Source organism: Choloepus didactylus, chromosome 6 (genome assembly GCF_015220235.1).
Source record: "Choloepus didactylus isolate mChoDid1 chromosome 6, mChoDid1.pri, whole genome shotgun sequence".
NCBI lineage: Eukaryota > Metazoa > Chordata > Mammalia > Pilosa > Megalonychidae > Choloepus > Choloepus didactylus.
Genome location: NC_051312.1, coordinates 15,467,084 through 15,488,494, shown reverse-complemented (window position 1 = coordinate 15,488,494; position 21,411 = coordinate 15,467,084). Strand labels below are relative to the sequence as shown.

At 39.1% G+C, this 21,411-nt stretch overlaps 1 pseudogene; it reads right to left on the bottom strand.

Annotated features, from left to right (window-relative positions):
* Window positions 1–5,967: 5,967 nt before the first annotated feature.
* Window positions 5,968–8,700, bottom strand: LOC119536597 (annotated as a pseudogene).
* Between the last annotated feature and the right edge of the window lie 12,711 nt (window positions 8,701–21,411).

Sequence of the window (21,411 nt, the reverse complement as noted above, 5' to 3'; positions counted from 1 at the left end):
TAGAAAAATATATCTTCTGAATTTTGAAAATAAGGAATCATCCTCTAAAACAAATAGAAATGAGATAAAATTCCAAAATTAATTATGTAAAAACTTTCAAATTATTAGAGAATTAACTTTATAAAAATGAAAGTTAACAAATGAAATTAAAAACAATAAACAATGCATGATATATGGCAAACATTAAATAATCTGGCAGGAATAATTTACAGTTATCACTAGTCCTAAAACTTAAAAAACTTACTATTATAGATAGTGCTTTAAAAATGTATAGTGTGATCTTAGGCTGGTATATTTGATAGCAGACAAAATGCATTCTTGTAAAATATTAGCAGAATATATTCAGGATAATAATATCTGAAGGGAAAAATAATCATAGATAATTTGTGAGTTAAATATTTAAAAATAAAAATAAAAATAAAAGGGTATCAGGATGTAGCAATTATTAGATTTAGGTTTTGCTAATTGTCAAAAAGATGGAAATTCCCATGTTTCATAATCCATCTCAGAATCTTGGAAAAAAGGAATCTTTCTAATAAGATTTTTTTTTCCTTAGAAAAAAAGGAATCTTTCTAATAAGTGGTTAGAATAACAGACATCCAAATTTCCATTTTAAACATACATTATGAAAAATATGAAGATAAACCTAGAAATATAAAATATTAGAAAACTTAATCTTAACTCTTAAAAATATAAATTAAATAATGCGAACAAATGCATGTTGATATATTTCATTAAGTGAACAGATTAAATGGGGGAGAATTTTATCACTATGCCCTAATCAGAGTGTGTACATCCATTGACCCTTTAACCTGCACATCTGCCTTGGTCAGTTAGGACAATGAGACAAACTGAAACTTACAAGCCTTTATTCACTCTCTGCAACAGTGCAAGCTGGGGCCAAAAGTGGTCCTGGCTCACCAGTATTCCATTTTTTTCCCTATGGAATGGAACTGGCCATGTGGGTCAGGTGGATCAGCTGCAGATGTAGGAGTCCCAAATGAAACGAAATTTCGTTTTTATGAACAACTGGGGTTAGGGGGTGGGAGGTGGGAGGGAGAGAGAGAAGGGCTAGCAGGGCAAAGGTACTGAATCAAAGTGGAGAAAAGTGACCCAGCTAAGGTCCAATAAGGAGGCTTTGAATGGAGGTGTTTCAGCTAGGAACACAGATATGCCTATGAGCCTGGCTGGTCTAGGGGGAAGATGGGGCAAGGAGATGAGCCCCTCTAGAAACTTCAGTGTACCCACTGTGTACCAGGTCTGTTGTGGAGGCAACTTCCCCCCAGGAGGCCTGCCAGGCAAAGCCTTCTAATTGCATATGATGGGCCTCAAAGATCATCCATAGGATTTTGGTCTGGAGCTGGACTCCTCCACTCCACCCCTTCATCCTTCCGGGCCCGAGCGAGAAGCACAGACATCATGGACTTGAATGAATCAGACGTTGAGGGACTGTAACCATAACCAGTAAAATTAGTCTGAGGCAACACCTGACCAGGATCATGGTCAAACTTACCCCAAGGAGAATGATCAGGACTGTCTGAAGGAATGAACATATCCACAAGCCGCAGACATTACCAAATCAGGATAAGATGTCCTATAGTGCATCAGGGTCTATTCTAGAGAGCCAGGAGGTCTTTCTCAGCCTTGTAATGGACTGCTGTACTTTGCAAGTTTCATCAGGCCAAATGCAACATGAGGTTTTGGGAAATACACAGACCCCTCCTGGCTGGCCAGCAGGAATTTGAGGGCTATGTAGTTATCTAACACCACTCAGGCCAAGGAGTTGAGGCTGGGCTGTTTTTCTTCCACAACTGAGTCCATGTCATTAATAACATCATTGGAGGTGAAGGACACGGTGTGCACAATCTTTTCTGATCAGTTGACTCTGACAGTAGGAATAACTGTCTGGAGTGACATGAGCAGACAGTACCATCCCTTGGTGACTCTCCCTCCCTAGTAACCAGAACTGCCTGGTTTTGGAATCCCTGGTTTACTTTGCATATTGCGAGAGGGCCATTTTGAATATTTGTGTCTCTCACCAATGCCCCACGTGTGCATGTTACATTGGTTGGTGGAATACAGGTGAAGGCCTGGTTTCCACAAAAGAAAAAGCCAGCCAAGGGGGCACACATAGTGCTGGGAATGTAAGAATCATTGACTCCCACAGGACTCACCAGCTAGAAGGCCCTTCCAGGGCAGAGTCCTTGAATGGAATTGAAGACGCTACATATGACAGGACAAGTGTAGGGCAGAAGACTGCCAGTCTCATGGTCAAAATAGCCCTGGTGGTAGATCCCGCATCCTGTCCTCCAGATGTCTCTGTGCCCCCATGAATGACTTGACATTTAGGGAGGTGTGTTGCTCCTGCAGTATTAGAGTCTACTTGTGGCAGTGCATCATGTCTAGAATAATAAGGATAGGGCCCTTGAGGAACCAGAAAGGACCGTGGTTAGAGAAATGTCCATTTGTGGTATTCAGTGGCACACAATGGGATGTTGAATTATCTGTAGAATTCAGGGTGGATGATGAATCCAATAGTTCATCAGATTCAGGGGGGTGGCAACTAACTACCTGGGAGAGGCATATCAGTGAATTCCATGAGGCTGGAGTCACATGAACTACACGGGAGTGAGAGGAGAAGTTAGATACCCTCTTCCTCCCTCCCCTGTACATGTGCTTTCATGTCTGAAGTTGCTCACATCCTGTCAGTCAGGAGAATCCTTCCCACTGACTGCAACGTGGGTAGGCTTTCCTCTACTGTGGGCAAGGATAACCCCTTGATCCAATCCCCCAATGGTGAACCCAAATATCTTGGCAAGAATCCCTTGTGGATTTTGAAACATTTCTATTTTATATATTATTATGGGGTTATCTGAGGCAACATGGCAGCACCACCTTAAGGAAAATCTTCAACTAGAGATCACAAATTGATGGTTATTATTATTGAGACCCTCATAAGCAAAAACACATGTTATGCAACTGGGGGTTAAATGGAGAGGGAGGTTAGTATCTCCCACCTCTTGCTGTTTAATATTCATCCCAATATACCATTGATTTATGTCTTTGGGAAGGGTTGAAGGGGATGGAAGTTTCTTGCGTGGCCTCCCGCAGAGACTGAGGTGTCAGTATTGTAAAAGAGGGATGTACAATTGAAGGAAGGGGGTGGACAACCTGGTCAAACATGGTGTAAATGAGAAGTACCATTTCAGGGAATGGCTGCATTGAAACTCCAGACTGCTAATCTGGGGTTATCTTATCTCTTCTCAATAGCTACTTAAGCCTGACCTGTAATTGTCCATTAAACACTCAACCATCCTTTTGTCTTAGGGGTGGTATAGCATGGATACTCTATCATGTGCTCCATGATTGGTCCTGTTGATATGTATCCAGGGCTGTTATCAGATGCACTGTGCTCAGGGAACTCAAACAGGAAACAAATGTGGTATTGTAGGGCATTATGGGGTGGCACAAGTCAGTGGAATGCCCCAGGATGTCTACGTCAAACCTGAGGCAAGTGTCAACTACAGTCAGGATCCAGTGGAACACTCTGGAAGGAAGAGAGGACTAATGTGATTTGTCTGTCAAGAATGCCCTGGCTGGTTGGCTTGAGGGATCTGTCCCTGGGTAGTATTTTTAAACTTGACTAGAGTCTGGCAGGCAGACAGCTTTTCCATGTTGTTTTGGCATTTTTGGAGGACAGTGGCAGTAGTGCATGTAGGCACTGTTAAGGATGGCGTCTGAATTCCAGTGGGCCATACACCCATGGATCCAAGAGACAATGGGTAGCACATCTGCTTGTTCTGGATTTTGTCCACTTCATTAAAGAGGATACCTGAGCCACTCACCCAGTGAGTTAAGGCCTTTGTTCAGACTCCTGACACAGTTGGGTCTTTTGGTTATAAGACTTCTTAAAGCCATGGGTCATGTGCTGACTATTCACTAAGGCCCAATAGTGGGTCAATAATTGACTTTTGAAGGGTGTACCTTTTAGATGATCCTGGAAGCTAGGGGTCCAAAAGCCCAATGGGTGTCTCTGACCTACAGTGGTATCTTTCTGCCATAGGCTCCAATTGGTGAAATGAGAGATTGCTGAGACCTATAACTCAAATGGCAAATGTGGATCTGTGGGACCCATTGGAGCACCACCAGAGTGTGCTGTTAGTCAGGGCCCCACTGAAATATAGGGGCCTTTCTGGTGACCCAGTAGATGGGTAGCATCAAGATTCTCACATGGGGTATGTGAGAGTGGCAGTAGCCAAACAGGTCCATTATTTACTGGCCTTTTTATTTGTCAGTGCAGAGAGGGCAAAACTTGGCAATCATCTCTGGAATGAGACCTTGTGTTCCTTCCCAGATTGTGTCCAGGGATTTCACTTAAGTCCTTGTCCCTTGCTTGTGTTAATGGCCCAGCCATATTGCTGCCTGTGGGTAAACAGGGCTTCTAGTCCTTTTTGGATGGTGGTCTTGTCTGGGCTTTCAAGAAGGTGTCATCAACAGAGTGGAAGGATAGTCCTCTCTCCAGGAATGCAAATTTCCAGATCATGGTCTACCCATTTGTTTCAGATTGCTAAAGCTGCCATTATGAAAAATACCAGAAATTGATTGGCTTTTATAAAGGGCATTTATTAAGTTACAAATGTGTAGTTCTGTGGCCATAAAAGTGTCCAAACTAAGCCATCAACAAGAGGATACCCTCACTGAAGAAGAGCCGATGGCGGCCAGAACAGCTCTGTCAGCCGGAAAGGCATGTTGCTGGTGTCTGCTGGTCCTTTGCTCCAGGATTCTGGTTTCAAATTGGCTTTCTCCAAAATGTCTCTGGGCTTCTGTCTCTCTTAACTTCTCTCTCGCAGCTCCTGTGCATCTTTTGTTCTCCTAGGGTGTTTCTCTCTAGGTCTGGGGGTCCTCTTTTAGCTTCTCTGAGGAAAACTCTGGGCTTCATCTCTTAGCTAAGCATCTCCAAATGTCTTTCTGTCTGTATTTCCAAGCATCTGATTCTGTGTCAGGTCTGAGCTCTCTTAGGTACTCCAGGAAACTAATCAAGACCCACCTAGAGTGGGCATACCTCCATGGAAATAATCTAACCAAATGGTCTCACCCACAGTTGGGTGGGTCACATCTCCACGGAAACAACCTAATCAAAAGATTCCACCCATAATAAGTCTGCACACACAAGATTGGATTAAAAGAACATTGCTTTTGTGGGGACATGATAGATTGAAACCAGCATACCATTCATGCCAGACAGCCAGAGAATTGGTAACCATGTGAAGGACATTAAAGGTGAAATTGCAATCCATTCTACATAAAGAACAATTGATCCTGATCACCCATGTGGAGAAAGATGCTGATAAGGCATTTGCAATATCAATTACTACATACCAAGTTTCCTTAGTGTGTAAAAGTTATTCATAAAATAAAAATTAATTATTTCATATATGTCAATATTGTCTTAATTATATATAATAGCTATATTTCACTTTTTGAATAATCAGAAAAATGGAAAAGTATTGTTATCTATAATCCATTGATATTGTCATTGTAATTTTCTGGGTTTTTTTTTTTTTTGGTTTTCTAGATACGTGTTTATTTTCAGTTCAAAGACAAAATATAAAAGTCCATGGTGAAAAATGTTACCTTTTAGTTCACACTCTTTTATCCCTCAGTCTCCATAAAGCACACCTCCAAAAGTGTAAGCAGTGGCACGTAATGTAAACTTTGCAGAAACAGAAAATAAATCAGTTTCTTTCAAACTTGGTGTAGGTCCTTTTGTTGAACATTGTATTCTGTTACAAACAGAATTCCTTTTGATTGAAAAGTAAATCTTTGGCCTTTATCTCCATTTCTCCAGGATTACATAACAACAGGCATATTTAAAATTCACTTTCCTCTCCAACTACAGCAAAAAGACAAGGAGTAGTTTGAAGAGTCTCAGGAGTCTGAATGGGGTCATCTGGAAGTTCTGTTCAATCAGAGCAAATCTTTAACTTGCTCTGTTTCCATGTCAAAGTCTGTGTCATAAAAGCAGGGTCTGGTTCGGGTCAGCTCTCCTGGCATGGTGCTCTCTGTTCCAACCAAAGGGTAAAGGAACCCATCACCTCTGCTGCCCCAGACATCACTGATTGGGAAAATGAAGCCCCATGGCACATCTTTTTTGTCAGGTTCATGAGACAGGTTTCCATGCAGATGAACAAATTTCCAAAACCTTGTTGAGAGTAACAATCAATTTTGGATTGTGCCTTAGCAGAGAGTTCTATATCTTTGGCTCCATAGTCAGACTGGGCAATGGTTCTTATCTTTTCCACAATTGGAAGCTGTACATCATACAGGAATTGGAAAGGGTTCTTTCATTTGCATCTTCTCTCACAGCCCAGGCCAAGTTCACAGACCCTTTTCCACCCACTGACTAGTGGTAGCAGGGAATGGGTGTCGGTCCTGAAGACATTCATAGCCACTACCATGGGAACCCCCAGTCCAAATTTGCTTCTGTAGGTTATAGCAGCTGTCTGCTACCAGCTGGATGTTCTCTTCTATATATTCCCTCTTAAGAGGGACACCGGTGGTAACTTTTGGCTCACTTCCATTCATCTACAGAGCTTGCACTGTTGCCACCAGCACAACCACAATGGGCACCAAGCCAGAAGCTCGGCACTTTATGTTGAAGAATTTCTCCATCCCAATGTCAGTGCCAAAGCCAGCCTCAGTCCCCATGAATCTTTCTTGACCAACCAATTTCAGAGCATCTTTATAAGCCAACAATGAAGAGTTTCCATGAGCAATGTTGGCAAAGGGTCTGGCATGCACAAACACAAGTGAGCCTTCTAGTGTATGCATCAGATTTGGTTTTATTGCATCGTTTATCAAAACCATCAAAGTAACTGTTGCTCCCAAATCACTGGCAGTCATGGGCTGCCTGTCATTGTCACTGGTCACTACCATTCTCCTAGGCAGTTCCTTCATGTCTGTGAAGCTGTGGTCAGCGCCAACACTGCCATGGCAAAGTCAAACTGTTCCTGGAAGGAAATCCCCTTCTCTGTTCTTGCCTGCCCGATGGTTATTTTCTGTAGAAATTGATTTTTATATCCAGGACTCTCTGCCACGTGATAGTGGAGGGATCAATGCTGAGACAGGTGAATTGGCTCATCGCTTCTTCTCTGAGTGTGCTTGAGTCAGTTTTCTTTATTCCCAGTTTTTTTTCAGTTGAGCAAACTGAATTTCTGAAAATTCCTGGGCACCATTCACTAGTGGAACCAGCCAAATGTCCAGAGCCTTATCTGTTTGCCTGTTTTCATGCAAAATCCTCCTGTTGGGGCCTGGTCCAGACAAAGCATAACTGCTCTTCACCAAGAAGTGTGGGCGTGATCCCAGTAACTAGAGGTATTTTCCATCTGCTTGATCCTTTAACCTTTCTAACAGAGACAAATGTACTTTGGCTTTGCTTCTGCCATAGATTGCAATTTCATCTGCAAGTAATCCTACCTCCTTGGCAAGCAAGGGCATCCACAGCTTTTGGAGTCTGTCCTCAGGAAATCTCAAGGTTTCTGGGTACTGAGGAGAGATGCTGAAGTTTCAGGCAGTGAAGTCTCCAAGTCTCCACTGTGTGCGCTGCTGCTCGTGAAGCCATCTCCTCCGACTGCTGACCATGTTCTGAATCCACAGGGCTGCAGCAAGGTGGCTCACAGTGTTTTCTACAATGAGACCACCGACATGTACCCTGGGAGGACCACACTCAAGCTTCCCTGATAGAAAGTCATAGGAATGATTGAGAATAGTACTTCCTGGCTGTATCCATGTAAGGGAAATCTCTTCTGGCCTGGGCGAGCCTAATTCCACAATGCCAGCTTCAGGACGCTTGCTCCGAAGCTGAGGTGTTTTCCACTGACAGCTCATGGTCATGGACCCTTTCTTTGGAACAGACATTGAAGCACAACTTCCAAAGACCTAGGCACCTCTACCGCCAAGACCTTCTTTCCAGTTAAGTTTACGCCCGCTTTTTCAAGAAGTTCAATTACAGGTCTGGCAACAGGTGAGACAAAACTCGCATGGGCATCCCCACAGACCAGCTTCCCAGGGTATACCTGTCACACCATCCTCCTCTTCCTCTGGTTTCAAGGCACTGAGAACTCTGTTCCTGAACCAGTTCTGGGAGATCTGAAAAGCCAGGCCACATACTCTGGGGTCTTCATTAATCCTCACGATTTCATCTATAATCTCATCTTCGCTGCTATCTGGAGGAATGCAAATGTGAGTGATGTTTATACCAGCCTCCTCAGCCAAATGTGGTGTATTTCCTGCATTGTCATCATCACCGGCCTGAATAACAGCAAGAACCGGCTTAAAGGCAGGTTTGTTTTTCATTTTCTTTTTTCTTTGCAATAAACTCAGAACGTCTTTTGAATTCTGAATGATTTCCCTGACCACCGAGTCCCTCGCTGGGGGCACTTGGCTGCCTGTGCCGCAGGTGCCGGCGCCGGATTGATTCTTCCCCTGCACAGCCTGGCTCCACTCCGGGCCTTGCGGGACACTGGGGGGCGGTGCAGGGGCTGCAGCGGGTGGCGGAGCGCGCGCAAGAGCGAGAGCCGCGCGCTCCTGGCACCGCGGACGGGCTGCAGGGACGAGGCGACACCGGGATGCGACTGCCGGGTACAGACGCCGGGCAGCGGCGGGTGAGGACCTGCTCCTCCTCCCCGGCGCAGAGGGCATTGTAATTTTTAAGCAGCTTTATTAAGATATAATACGCATCCATACATTTACGTATTTCGAATGTACAATTTTATAGCTTTTAATATATTCATGGGTATGTGCAACCATCACCATTTTAGAACACCTTCCTTCTCACAAGAAGGAACCCCAGATCTTTGCTTTCCCTTGAGGTTTCTGATGATCATAGACATTTTTTGGCTCCTTCTCTGATACATCAGTGCATAATCCTGGAGATTCGTGAATCTAAATATAATAGTATTCACCAACAATTATCCATCATTTAGAAACTGAGGCGATCTCTGTGACATTTTTGTGATTTCTAAAGACACTTTATTAAATTTTGCTTTTGAGATGGAGCTTATATGTTTGGTTCTACCAAAAATGAAGCCAGATCAAATTATTATCCTTGTCCATTATCCTTTTCTCTTAAGATATTGCATTGCTAGGTTTTATTGCAAAAGTGCTCTTGGAGGATCCTTTCTCCGCATCCTGGAAATGTAAACATTCATCATAAAATGCCTTTTGGGCAAGTAAAATTAAGACAGAAAGCAGTGTTTTTTCACAGTTCAGATCACAGTTTTCTGAATTTGTTTTACCAAAATCAGAATATTTTGGAGCTTGTTGCAAGGACAGATTAGTGGATCTCATCTTAGCCTTAGTGGATCAGAATTGTTGACCATAAGGCCAGCAATTTTTTTTTTTTCAAACAGGAACCCAAAATCAATATGATACACATCATCAATTAATTCATAAATCCACTTTGACCTTCTCAAATCATCTTGTGATGCCCTGTTCTTAACAGTCCAATAGATACCTATCAAACATGATACAACATACCATTTCATACAAATCCACAGGCCTGGGGAAGACACAATTTGTGGTGGGGTATGCAGTCTAGAACCGCTTTCCACATTATTCCCTGGATAATCCAGATTTTCTGGATTATAATGATTACAATTTCATCCTTGGGGAGGAAAAGGCAGCAATGTGCTGAGGGCTTTCTTAGTGCTTGCAAGAGTGAGAACTCATCACCCACACCTGAGGAAGCAGGAGGCTTATAAACACTTGGGGTGGCCCCTTCCCTCCATTTCCTGTGGCCTGTGAGGGTTGCAGCTATGAAGGTCTCCAGCGTGTTTGGAGGGCTCCTCGTGCTTTTTGTGCTGATTCATGGTTATGAGGATGGTAAGAAAAACAGGGGTCCTGGAGGGTGGCCATTTCAAGCATGGGGGTACTTTCTTACACACTGTTGACTTTGGGGGCCTGTTTTTAATAACTTGAGCATTTGCTAATAGTGACTGATCAATAGTGATTGATCACCAGTTTCTTCTCAGATGCTCAGTTTTATCCATGCATCTTCACCACTGGGCTTCCTCTTGAATCTATCGAATGGTTGACTTCAAGATGCTATTTGTTTTTCCTTTAACTTGCAAAACATTTTGAGGTTCTTTTTTTTCCTTTGTCCGGAGACATGTTTGTCAGTGTAGAATCTGAAACACTTGTGGTGTCGTGGTGAGTGGTACAAGCAGGAGAGACCACCAGGCATGTAGGAGAGGAGCTTGCTTCTGGCCTCCTAGAATTTGGAGAGACAGCAGTCAGCTGTATTCAGTTGTAGATGATTCCTTTTCAGAGTACAGGCTTGCACAGATTCTACCCAAGTTTTAATCTTGCTCTGTCAGTTAGTGGCTATGAGACCTTAAATTTATCCACCTGCAAGTGTGGCATAATATTAAAACTAATGTCATACAGTTGTAATGAAAGTTATGTAAGATGTAAATATGACACAGTAATTCTTAAAAAAGTTGTGGAAGCAACTAAATATTTTATTTCAATAGTAGTCTTTATTTTTACATAGGATATCAAGGTACTATAATTGGCTCAATTTTTTTTACTCAAAGTCACTTTTTAAATAAAAGCCCATGATGAATTTTTCCTATTGTGTGCAACTAAATATCAAAACCTTACATCTCTGTTTCAGATTTGTCAGTCATGCTTGGAAATATTTCAAAAATGTATTCATGAGTCCCAGTTTTAGGTGAAATTTGAATGATCTTTAAGGCAACTGGGGGTATTTGGGTTTAACTTTTCAGGAAGTTATTATTATTATTATTATTATTATTATTATTATTATTATTATTTCCTCTATATTCAGATGAGGAAACAGAGACACAGAGATTTAGTAGCTCATCCAAGATCTCACAGTGGGCAATAAACAAAGAGAACCAAGGCATTTTCTCTCTAGACTTGAGAATTTAAGTTGACCAAGAGGTTGAAAATTTTCTGAGCTACCACTTGGGGTCAGACATGTCATCTGATATTTTTTTCTTTTTACCTCAATAGTTTCTGTAACCTGTACTATAAAATGGCTTCAGGTCAGAATTAAACGAAGGCCTTTAGTAAATTACCTACAATCCCAGCCTTATGAGCTGTATCTGGGAATGGGATGTCCTGTAACTGCAGAACTGCTGGATTTCTTTGAATTCCTTTACCTTATAACTTGTGGCATCAAGATTGATGTAAGAACAGCTATTATTTCAACAAATAATATATTCTTTGCATTTTAGGGCCCCCAATAAATTATTAAAACTGTGCTATTTAACTTTAATTGTTCATTGATTTTATAGCTCATATAATGTTGAAAACTATCTTATGTTTTTGGATTATTTCACAGTACAACAGATATCAGATTGAATTTGGGACTTTAAAAACCGTACGTTCATTTACCTAATTTCTGCCAACACATCTCTCTTGCCTTTGGAGAGATTTTATATTCTCTGTGGTAAAACCTAACCGGAGGGAAACACTATTTTGAAACACCCTGCTATGCCCTACCCTTTTGTTGCTGACTTAAAATTCCAGGTGAAATAGGGGATATCAGTTACATCGTTTATGTATAATTTAGAGGAAAATCAATCCTTTTTGAAACTAGAAAACTTGAAATTCCACTTTCTGAACAAAGTAGATTATGATGAGAGAGACTAGCGAAAAATGAGAGGAATAAGTAACACCCATTAAGCAATTACGGGCCAATTGTGCTGATGAGTATTTTAGAGGCTGTAGTTCTTTTGATCTTCACAATATACAGTGCAGATTATACTTATTTAATAAATAGACCTCAATAAGTGCCAGGTGATTTACTTACTTAACCTTCACAGTTACCCTGTTTGCCGGATAGTCCTATCGCTGTTTTAAAAAGGCACTGAGGGTCACACAGTAAGTGGAGCAGCTGGGATTGGGACTGGGCCTCAGTGCTAAGCTCTGATGTGTCTCCCATGTACTGATTTTTGCTTGATGCTAATGTCTTGTTGCATTTGGTAATAGCAGCATGAGTTACCTTTAAGGGCCCACATCTGCCCCATTTCTATTACATATGATTTAGGTGGGCTGGTTCTACCCTGGCTCCAGGTCCAGATCCAGTTGTTTGTTTACTGCTTTATCTCCAGTACCTGGAACAGTGCATGGCATTTGGCAGACACAATAAAAGTGTTGGTTAAACAAACTGTAGGCCTTCAAAAATTATTTGTGAAATAAATGAAAAGCCTATGGCAAGTGTCAGTTCAGAAATACCTGTCAAGTGAAATGGAACCCTTCTAGGATTTTTCTGGGATTTCCAGGGATAAGGTTCATTCTTTTTCACTGGTCTTTTAAAGAGATAATAGCTAAGCAGGTAGGTGTTGAGGTTTCTGTTTTCTTCCCCTGGGCAGAGAACTACATGACAAAGGGCCAACCCAGAGAAAGGAAATTGTTCGGGGTTATTGGGGAGGGAGAAGAACAGGCATTTGACAATGTGATTGGAATTCTATTATCTGGCTATTCCTAGTGTCAAATTACCTTGGGACTCCTCAGATAAATGGGGAAATTTTTCCCATTGCTGAAAAATCCATATAGAAATGAATGTCTTTAATCAGTAATAAATATTGTGTATAAAATGCTCTACCCTGTAAATCTTACCATCATTTTCTAGATTAAAAGACTTAGTCTTAGTTATTCCTTCTTGACACAAAAGAGTAAGTGCAAAAGATGGTCTTTGAACTTGAGGCAATATGAGATACTAGTGAACCTTCTTGTATAACATATGCCCAATATATTAAATAGTATACTCAAAAGATGAAATATAAAAATATTAACTATGACTGCATGGACAAGTTGAATGCTCTTATTTTTGATATGGGCTTAAAATTTCCAATTTTATAATATAATTTAAATGGTAAAATATAATCAGATACACACCTACTGGTTTGCACTTTCCAAGCAATCCATCACTAAGGAGGTATACATATAAAAAATAGTTTAGTTCTTAGTTTATTTTCTTTAGAAATTTGTGTTGATTGCTATTATTTATGTTGAAATACTATATATTCTCACTCCTTCCCTCCCTCCCTCCCTCTCTCTCTCTCTCTCTTCTAAACAAATAGTTGCTATATCTAGACAGCAATAATGGACCATGGGCAAATCCAGCCAGCTGCCTATGTTTATAAATAAGTTTTATTGGAACAAAGTCTGTTGGGTTGGAATTGTGTCCCAACAAAAGGCATGCTCAGGTCCCAAACCCTGGTCCTGTGGGAGTGAACCCTTTTGTAAATAGGATCTTTGAAGATGTTATTGGTTAAGATGTGTCCAAACTGGATGAGGGTGGGCCTTACTTAATATGGCTGAAGTCCTTAAAAACAAAGGAAATTGGACAGGGAAGAAGCTATGGGGAGCAGCCAGAAACTAGAAGTCAATGGAACCCGGAAGAGAAAGAAGATGCTGCCATCTGCGCTGCCATCTGATGGAAAAGCCAAGGACTGCGGATCACTTGCAGCCAGGCCTGGAACTCCATGGTCCTTGGGGAGACAGCATTGCTTTGCTGATGCCTTGATTTTGAACTTCTAGCCTCAATACCATGAGCCATAAGTTCCTGTTGTTTATGCCAACCCATTTTATGGTATTTGTTTTAAAAGCTGGGAAACTAATATATAATCCCATTAATTTAGCTATTGTCTATGGCTTCTTTCATGCTGCAAAGGCAGATTAAATATCTGTGATAGGGACAGTATGATCTTTAAGGCTAAACTATTCTCCGGCCAGTTTCAGAAAAGGCTTGCCAATCCTTGATTTATACTATCTCCATTTATAAAAAAGCAAGATGGAATCTGCTCTGAAGTTGTCAGAAATTTAGTCAAATATCACAACTACAGCGAGGTGCAGAACTTGTATTATAATCCAGGTCTGTCTAAATCAGACCCCACCCTTAAATAAAGGTGGCAAATCATAAGTCATCTATGCAGAGTCAACTGACAAACAAATACAATGTCCCTGCCACTGTGTTGAAAGCTATTACCTGGGTCTTTTCTAAAAACAGACTTTTTATAATTTAATTCTGCTGTTTTTCTGCAATATCTCTTCTACTCATACTTTATATCTTAATGTAAAAATGATTATTCCTACATTTTTCCATTTATGGTTTTTAAATTCAGCTTAAAATCATCAGATATAACTAACATAACTGAATTTACACTCTTTATCCCTTCAGGAACGCCCATGGGGTATTGTCATTAAAAGTTCAATCATGTATGCACCAGTGAATTCAGATACCAAAGGTTTCATCCCAATTTCATGCTTTCTTCGAAGGTAAGTCTTATAGACCACTGTTGTAAAGGTTATCTAATATTATCATTTGCTGCCAGATATTTAATGAAAGTAAAACCAAAGAACAATATACTGAGATTGACCCCTGGGCCCAGTATGTTCTAAGGTGTTCTGTTTAGTTATGGGAATATATCTGAGAAAAAAATTCAGTTGGTTCTCTCAATTATTTTCTGATTATGTAGATTAGACTTACCCTGTTTAGTCTTCTATGGTAGGTAACAGTGTGATGAGCAAGAGATCAGCTTTCTTGTTCCAGATCCCATGTTCTCAACTCACAGTTACCTCTGTGCATATCAAGAGATATTTGTAATCCTTATATAAATGTGTTGGGCACTCTAAATTTGAGTGGGGCATGATTAATGATTTTACATAAAATTCAGGTTGATCTGAAAATGGGGGTTTCTGAGTTTTAATTAGCTCTCCAACATTTGTATTGTCTGCTGCTCATATTTGTTAGTTGTGACGTGGTATATCAGAGTTGGAGACTAGAGTCCATTAAGAGATTTTTCCAGAAGGCTTTCAATTTACTAATCTTAGGTGTGTTCCTTTCTGTGCCCATACCGCATGCTGCCCTACCTAAGGTTATGTTGGAGCTGTTCAATTCTTTGTAAACCATTCCCCCTTTCTGCAGTTGACTGATTCAGATCTGGGGATGACCCAAGATATTAAAAATCATTGTATCCTCCAGAATTTTCAAACTAAAATTGAGTCAGTCTCAGGAATTTACTATGGGATATGAAAATCAAGATTTTCTAGTGTCCAATATTCTCTTCTTGTTTGGGAAAATTGTGCAATGAAAGAATTAAGCACAAGTGCCTTTAGATGCAGAGCTGAGTAATTCTGCTTGTGGTCAAGTGCCTGTTCAGATTCTTCAGGAAGTCCAATTGCATGTGTGTTCTGTCTGCACCTGAAATTTTCAATCTAAACCGCCCCCCACCCGCCTTTTTAAAAACAGTCTGAACTCTGTAGATACACAGAAATTAAATGGTTGTATTTGTGTTATAATCACTGACTTAACTGTGCTATAGTAAATCTCCTTTTCCAGTTCTTTAACAATTTTGACCATTCTCTTACATGAAAACTAGTTATGTCCATTGTAACCCTTCAATTTTATATGAAATTTAACGTTAACCTCTTTTACTACTTCCTTCTCTGGACCCAAAGGATTTGGCAAGAGGGAGGGATCAGTATAACCTATGAATACTTTCTCCCCTGCTTCTCCTACTGTCATGCTCTGTTGAACTATATAACAAAGGATGAAAGAGGTGGAGAGGCACAAGCATCTCTTAGTTACATGGTGCAACTGTGGTCTATTTCTAGCAACACTTGCCAGGTAATCACGCCTTATGCCCTGAAGTTTAAGTGTATCTCAAATTATGAAAGCATGGGTGTTTCAGACACCCTAGAAGAGGAAGATCTTCCCGAGTGCATAATTCTTGATGGGACAATCTAAATAAGGCTTCGGCTATTCCATACAACTGCTACTCTAGCCCTTCCCCTGCACTGTTCTGCTCTGTCTTGGTTATTGTTCACCATTCTATCATCTTATTTTTTGGGGTCCCTTCCCCAATTGGTAAGTATTATAGGGTGGTATCTGGAAAAATAACTAAAAGCCTGGTACTTGTGGGGGAGTATGCCCTTCTTCTCAGACCCTTAATCTCTTCATCTCCCACATTCTAGTCTACTGCACTAGCAGCTGCTTCAGGAATAAGAAGTCAGTCTCCTGCTGTATGTATCCTTAGTGATTGAGGGATTGATTTAAAGCTCCCAAACAGGAGAACTTCAGTGATGTCTCACCCCCCATCATAAGCCAAGAACTCAAGACTGTCTGCATCTAATCATTGTCTATGCTGAAATGATTGGAGATAACAGAGCTGGTTCAGTCACTTATTAAGAGTTTCTGGTATTTGACACTTCTTTGTGGTCAGCTTTGGACCCCAAAAGAAAATTCTGGGGTAATGGGAAGTTCTATTCAACTTCTTGTTAGATTGTTGCTCTTGTATTCTGTGAAATAAATTTCCATTTTTGCCTAATGTACTTCATTTGTTGTTCTGTTACTTAAAAACCAAAGACATGTCTAAATTAACTTCTATCCCTACAACTCCTTTATTTGACCCCTCTAAAAGTAGGATATACACAAACCTCAAATCTATGTATATTTTTATTCTATTTTTCAGAAAGTTTCCATTTACCTTGATGAAGAAACTGAAAGTAAATAGTAGCAGTGTATCCGCAAAGACAGTGGAAAAGAAAAATGCAACATCGCTGCAAGCTGAAAACTTGGGGCTGTATGTAGGAGTATCATTTGGGTGAGGGTATTTTGACTTAGTACTGTAAATGTTTTCCAATACATTTATGAAAAGAAAACAAGGGTTCACTAAAATGGTGACATACCTCACACTTCCTGGGTGCTGAACTGTATGATTTCAATTCAGGATTTTTGTAATCAAGCATTCTTATGTTTATTGGGAATATATTTGTCTTAGCATATCTCATTATTTTCTCAGATAAAATATGTTAGTCTTGCAATTGTAAGCTCGGTAGATATTTTATTTTATTAATCCCAACCCAGCCAGAGACAACATGGGAATATGGAATGGGATTGGGAATATCCACTGAGAGGTTAATTGGTATGTATGCTAACTCTAACAACAGTTTTTTATTCTAGGAGAACTAAATGCTTGCAAGGAAAAATGCTTCTTAGATAAGACACAGGAATTATTCAAATGGCCAATAACCCTTGGACTTTAGCATCCTAGAAGGAACAGAACATGGGATTATTTTCAAGGATCTATTGACAATCTTATATAGAAATTGAGATACTACTGTTATATAAAATCTAGAAGCTTTTATAAACTTGTAATAACTATATATAAGTGATACATCAAGAATACCTAACACAATATTGTAATGAGTTCTGTGATTTAAAATTGATATTCCCCCACCCACATGCAACCCTTGTATTTCCTCAGGTTTGAGTCACAGTGGATTATCTGACCATTTTTTATGTAATAGTTTCCTGTCAGTACTACTACATGACTGTTTCTTTTTCTTCCTTACAGGAATAGCATTCCTCTTGTTGGAGTACGTAATTTTTTTATGCTCTAAGGAAAGGAATTAAGCTATAAATTCTGATGTGGGAGGCAACTTGACTCACCCTGATAGTCTGGCTACTCGAAGTTTCACTGATTCTTGGAAGTTGGACTAATCCCTATGGATATCATCTTTTACCTTTTTAGTAATATTCTTTTCAATGAATTTGCTCTGCAGTCCTGGTTTATGAACTCTGAGTGGAGAAGGATAAGGTTGCCCAAGTTTTAAATTTGAAATGAAAGCATTTTTTAAAAATAAATTTTTGCATATCCCAGAAGTTATTCCTAGTCTTTAAAATCAAAAGTCCTGAAATACAGGGCATTGCATAGTGTGAGACAACTGCATTTTGAGAAGGGGATAGGTTTATCACTCACTGCACTGGCTGGTAACTGAGTAGCTATTATACTGTAATTTAGTTCTCAGATTAATCCACATTTCATTTCTTTGTTATATATAAAATATAATGAAATAAAAGTTCTTTCTGTAATTGGTTCAGAGAATAGAGATCTATTTTATTCCTTACTCCTAGCTTTTCTCTAATTTTTCTTTTTTCTATTTGCATCACTTTCTTTAACTATATGGTTTTAATAAAAGTCTGGTTTAGAATTTAGGTTCTTCTATCTTGCTCATGTGAAAAGGGTAGAAATGAGAGAGAAAATAAAGTTCCAGTTGCTTTCTGCTTGATTTCTGCTAACACTAAACCAAAAGTCATTCTCCCTTGTTCAAATATTTTTACTTTTAGAGTAGTGGATTAACTGACAGTATTTGAAAAAAAAATTGTAAAAATCATATGCTTGTACTGGGTTTCTTGAAATTATTTACTATTACTCTGTGGATATGAATCATTTGACACAAGTATCAGGAGAGTCATACTCACAATATATTCTTTATTTCTGGTAAAGCTGTTAACCCCTTTGATAAAATGAGGCTTCATTAAATTCTCTGTCCTTCCATGGACTTAACCAATCAAGCCAGGAAGGGACTCCTGCCTCACAGAAATTCCAAGAGTAACCATCGAAATGCCAGGTAAGTATAAAGAGTGATCCCCCCCTGCCCGCCAATGGGGTGAGGAGTGAATACTCTCATAAGAAAAATTGAAAGAAATTTGGAGAGAAAGCCCACAAATATGTTTTTAATGCTATTCCTTCTTGGGTAGTAGTGTAAGTAAATATGTAAGAATGTGATTTTTAATTCAGTTTATAAGAATCTTCATCATTCTCCTCCTCTGGAGAGGCAAAGAAAGTATTGCCTATTTCTACTAAATTTGGGAATAATTTGTTTCGGCTGTTTGGGTTGGTGCAGTTGCTGTGTAAATGAAGGTCCCATACATGCAAACAAACTTCAGATCCCCTATTTCTCATTTCTAAATCAGTTTGCTTTGTTCAAATTACATTGATGAGTTTTAGAAGACCACGAATAAAGAGAACTCCTACAAGATATTTTAAAAAAGAAGTCAAAAGCAAAACAATATAATAGGTTTTCTACAAAGAAAAAGTGGTGTGTGGGAAAACCCTTAATATAGTACCTAGTAGTTACTCTTTCCCAGAGGTTACAGAATAGAAAGGTCATAGACCAAAGGATGATGCTCAGATCACACAGTGTACAGAATCAATTTAAAGCTTAAAGAACCACGGGAAAAGAAGCATGTGTGGGAGGGAGTCAACACACAGGATAGGGTGCAAGTGAGATGGAAGGAAGTATGCAATGTTCACATGTACCCTATCTCTTTGTGCTGCGTCATTCTCTCCACTGACTGTATGAGTTTACAAGGACTGGAGTTGAGGATTGGACAAGGACACACACACAGGAAGCTTGTGGTCTGTGACACACATTTGCTCTATCAGAGAGATGCAGGGTAGGTCCCCTGGTCACAGTTGTAGATTTACAATGTGCGGTTACCGCTATGGGATTTATCATTTTTTTTTTTATGGGGGTAGGAGAATAGAGCAATATGGGATTGTAATGTGATAATATTAGGTGTTACCAATGGATGATGGGGTGTTATAGAACTGTTGGGCCAATGTCAGCCTGGAACGTAACTTGTTCTTTCCATCTTTTTTCTCTCAGTGTAACATTCTTGATTATTCCGTCATATTTTCCATTCTATTTTTGGCATGTCTTCCCAGCTACTAACTCATATATATTTAACACATCTTATTAATTCTGTTTTTTACAAATGTATTGCTTACTCATTTTTCCATAAGTAAGATAGTGTTGGAGTTTGTCCATATCTCATGAGACACTTAGATCTATGGTTATCACTTATGAGTTTTAACCATTTTGTTTATTTCTTGATTTATAGTAGCCTTTAATATTCTCAAATAATATGGCAAAAATACATTATAAATGGTAACTAAATTGTTATCAGAATTGTTATAAGCTTGAATGCTAGAAGCTTATAGACATAGTGTGGACATTTTAAGAGAATTTATTTTTCTCCATTTCTGTCTTTAGGCTAACTAGAATTCATTTGTGAGGAAAAAGAAATTTGGGGACATTTATGGACTTAAAACATTACTAACCTTAGATACCCTCTGCATTTAATCAGGGTTGTCTGGGAAACAGAACCAACAGGAGATAGCTGTAACTATTAGAAGATTTTATAAAAAGTGTCTCACACAACTGTGGGGATGCACAAGTCCAAATTCTGTAGGACAGGCTGCAAGCCGGCAACTCCAATGAAGGTTTTTGATGAATTCCCCAGGAGAGGCTGGCTGGCTAAAGTAGAGATGAAAGTTCTCTCTTCTGACTGCTGAAGTCATCACTTCTCCTTTTAAATCCTTCAACATATTGGAGTAAATGTCTCTCATTGCGGAAAACACTCTCCTTAGTTGATTAGAGATATAATAAGCCACAGATGCAATCAACATACTGATGATTTAAGTTCATGAAATGTCCTCACAGTAACAGTTAGAGCAGTGCTTACTTAACCAGAACAACTGGGTACCATCACCTGGCCAAGTTGACACATGAACCTAACTATCACACCCTCTGAAGGTGTGAAGCTATCCAACAGTAAAACAAAATAGGACTTACAAAGTATCACATCATAGATCCTCTGTGATAGTTAGTAGCCCTTTAGTCTAAGAAATTTAAATGTAAATGCAAATAGATAAATATTGAAGAGCTAAGATATCAGCAAAACTTATCTTTAAGGCTAAATTTTATATAAGAATACAAAAGATTTGGTAATAATATCTGAAATTATCAAGTTATAAAATGTGGTAAATTTTTTATAGGAGATAAAATTACTAATTCCAGATGAGCAATAGACAATTGTAGATTATTTTGAAAACTCAGAAGTAACCTCTAAAACAAATAGAAATAAGATATAAAATTCCAGAATTTACTGTGTAAGAACTTCCAGATCACTAGAGAGATAACTTTATGGAATGATAAAAGTAAAAATCAGTACATAAAACGGAGCTTGAAAAGAAAACAGTATTAAATGGGAAACATTTAATAATATGGCAGGAATAATTTACAGTTATTACTAATAGTAAAATATATTCATGGCTTAAATAATCCTAATGTAAAATGAATGCTTCACAAATACAGATAGTGTTTTTTAAGAAGTGTACGATCTTAGGCCAATATATTTGAATACAAATACATAATATTTTAGAACAATATTAGAGGAGTAGATTGAGGATCTAGAAAGTCTGAAAAGGCAACTCATCAAAGTCCAGTTTATGACATCACGTATTTACAAAAAAGGATATGCTTGAGGGAAGTTTTACTAATTGTTAAAAAATGAAAATTCATGTGTTTCATAAGCCATCTCAAACTTTTGAAAAAGAGTGGAATCTTTCCAATCATGAGAAATATTTATTACAAAACATCCAAATATATAAAGTATTAGGAAAATAAATCTATCATTAAAATCAGGACAAGGATTCAAACAAATTCATGTTAACCTCAGGCATCTATTAATAAGTTTCATTATATGAATAGAGTAAATGTGATAGAATTTGATCATTGCTAGACCAT